This window comes from Nematolebias whitei, chromosome 14 (assembly GCF_014905685.2).
Source record: "Nematolebias whitei isolate Nwh7 chromosome 14, NemWhi1, whole genome shotgun sequence".
Taxonomy (NCBI): domain Eukaryota; kingdom Metazoa; phylum Chordata; class Actinopteri; order Cyprinodontiformes; family Rivulidae; genus Nematolebias; species Nematolebias whitei.
In genome coordinates, this window is record NC_056511.1 from 1,358,239 (window position 1) to 1,361,750 (window position 3,512).

Below are 3,512 nucleotides of genomic sequence, written 5' to 3' on the forward strand. Positions count from 1 at the left end.
AGATCTTGGATTCCTTGCTCCAGGTCGCCTGGGGATGATTCTCGAGGGGTGATACTGTAAGAGTACCACTGGCTGCAGCTCTCTGCTTCAAGACGCCCACTAATTACCGCCAGCTGTTGGCCATCTACCTGATGAGACCCAGCACAACATAAGGCTGCAGTCGAGTGCTATTCTTCGCTGGAGCATTTAGCCTTTCATGACATTTACGCCTCTGGCCAGTATTATTGAGTATGTTGAAATACTTACCTTATCCTTGTGTCCAGTGGTGGCTGCTCAATAGGGGGTGCTAGGATGATGCCCCACCACTCACACCACTCACAATATTACATTGAAGACTTAAAAAAAATTAAATAAAAAACATGCGGTTGAAATGAGTTTCCTCCTCAGGGTAGCTGGACTCTCCCTTAGAAATAGAGTGAGAAGTTCAGTTCCGGAAGAGACTCAGAGTAGAACCGCTACTCCTCCACATTGAGAGGAGTCAGTTGAGGTGGTTCGGGCATCTGGTAAGGATGCCCCATGGGTGCCTCCCTAGGGAGGTGTTTCAGGCATGTCCGACTAGGAGGAGACCCCGAGGAAGACCCAGGACACTCTAGAGAGACTATGCCCCTGTTGACCTGGGAACTCCTTGGAGTCTTCCCAGAACAGCTGGAAGAGGTGGCTGTGGAACGAGATGTCTGGGCCTCCCTGCTCAAGGTGCTGCCCCCGCGACCTGACTTTGGAATAAGGGGAAGATAATGGATGGATGGATGAATGAAATAATAAAATAAAAATATTTCAATATATATGTATATATTTTTAGTTGTGTAAGATAAATATTTTGTAGTTAATGATGAATTAAGTTGTTTCTTTCAAAAACGTTGTCTCTGATTGGTTGCATATTTCTGCCCTGGGGGCACAAGAATCTTATCCCATAGACTCAAAGTTGTACATGTGCAGTTAGCTCTTCTTCGTTACAAGAGATAGGAAGATTCTGGGCGTACCACTCCAGCGCCCTGTGTACCGGTGCACTGTGACTGTACGGATCATGCTTCCGGTCCCACCGTCCCGGTACAGATTTATTTATTATTTTATTAATTTTTATTTTTTTGTCCCGGAACAGATCGTGCAGTGACACTCACAACCAAGCTATGTATGAAATATTATTTAGCTGTCATACAGCAGCGCATTTAAGAGGCACAGCATTAATTTTGATCAGGCAGATAATTGGGAGACCCGCTACATACGATGCTGGGTTTGTTGATGCCAGCTGGGGTCCTGTGTAGAAAGGAGAGGACTGGAGTGGACAACCACCTCAAGCGACGTGGAAAATTCTAACGGCAGTCATCATTAATGTGCCTTATTTAGTGTTTACACTGGTAAGGAATGAGTTAATAAAGCACGCAGATGTGAGCATGAGTGAGTGAACTGATGAGTCTGTGATGCGTGTGGAATGTCTTGAACATATAGATTTTGGTATATGTCTATGTTAGAGATATAGCTCCCCCTGGTGGAAATTCCACCAGCTGACACTGCTTGTGTCCTCAGATATCCGGCCTCCTTGGGTCCTGTCCAGTTCTGGTTCTCCCTCGGTCCCGTTCCTCATTCCTTGCCCTCCAGCCACTTACCTGCCTTGCCCGATCTGCCTGGTTCTTCATCTCTGGAGCTCTGTTTTGGATTCGGCTCTGTGCCTCACCACCATGTCCAAACCTGTAAGAGAAAAACAACCGGATCGATATCAGACATTCTACTCCTTCAACCAGACCCACCTGACCCTCTTTCTTCTTTAGGGCTCCAGCAGATCATCTGTAATTATTGAGCACTGTAAATAATAAACACTGTTCCTTTTCTACTCCGAGTCTTGTCTCGTTTCAGGGTCTCGTACTAATCTGGGTTCCTCGAGTTATAACAGTTCCTGTGTCAATAAGCACGAGATCCTGAACTGTTTCAACAGACATTTTGTTACTTCTAGTTCCTTGTTTGACACAGTTACTAAAGGAACATCAGCCACTTCTCCTTTAAGCCAAACACCTTTAAATCAAATCAAACCCTACAAGTCAGTCTTCAGTAAACTACACGATTTCATTTTCACTGTTTTCAGTTAGTGAAGTTAAAACTGTACATTTTCAAAAGGTCTAGACTCTAAAAAATCTGCAGGAGCAGATGAACTTCCACCTTATTACTTAAGGCTGGCTGCTCATATCACCACAGTACCAGTGACCCACATCTTTAACCTGTCCATAAGACAAAACTCCATTTGAGACGCTTGGAAAACAGCCTTTGTTCTTCCTTTGCTGAAGGGAGGTGACCCCCCCTCACTGAAGTTGGAAGCTCGATGGTTCAGTGGTTAGCACTGTTGTCTCACAGCAAGAAGGTCCTGGATTCAATCCCCGGTTGGACTTGGGGTCTTTCTGGGTGGAGTTTGCATGTTCTTCTCGTGCTTGCGTGGGTTTTCTCCGGGTACTCCGGTTTTCTCCCACAGACCAAAAACATGCATGATAGTCTGCCCTCAGGCCCAGGCCTCCCTTGAAAAAAGAGATCTCAATGGGATTTGCCTGGTTAAATAAAGGTTAATAAATAAATAAATAATAAATAACTATGGACCAATCTCTAAACTCTGCATTTCAGCCAAGGTTCTAGAAAAACTGATAAACTCTCAAATCAAAAATGACCTGGACTCATTTAACATCTTACCTCCACATCAATCTGGTTTCAGGAAACAACACAGCACAACCACTGCTTCACTGAAGGTTCTTAATGACGTTGTTGAAGCACTGGATGCTAAGGATTATTGTGCTGCACTTTTCTTAGACCTGTCTAAAGATTCTGACTCTGTGGATCAGAACATCTTGTGTCATAAACTCTCAGAAACTGGTTTCTCAGATCACACCATTGGTTGGTTCTCTAACTATCTCTCAGACCGGAGGCAATGTGTTCAACATAATGGTACTTCCTCCAGTTATTTAACAGTCAACAATGGTGTACCACAAGGCTCAGTCTTAGGACCCACCCTATTTACAATCTACATAGGTAATGTAGGTCAGATCATCCCTGATGCATCCATACATTTCTATGCTGATGACACAGTTGTTTATTGTCGAGCTAAAACTGTTGCTAAGGCTTTCCAGCTTTTGAAATCTGCATTCAACATCATCCAGACAGATTTGTTTCGCCTCAAACTTGTCCTAAATGCTTACAAAGCCAAACAGGAAGTCGGTCTCAGCAGTTCTTCCTCCGATTTTATCCTCAAATGGTGTCCCCATTGAGTTTGTTGATTCCTATAAATATTTGAGTATCTTGGTCGACTTACATCTCTCTTTTAAGCTCCATGTGGAAAACTTGGTAAAGAAACTGAAAATTAAACTGGGTTTCTTTTTCAGAAACAGATCCTGTCTAACCCTGAATGTTAGGAAACACCTTGTATCTGTGACTTTCCTTCCCTCCACTGATTACGGTGACATTATTTACATGAACGCTCCTACAAGAACCCTGCAGATGTTGGATGCTGCAGATGTTGGATGCTGCAGATGTTGGAT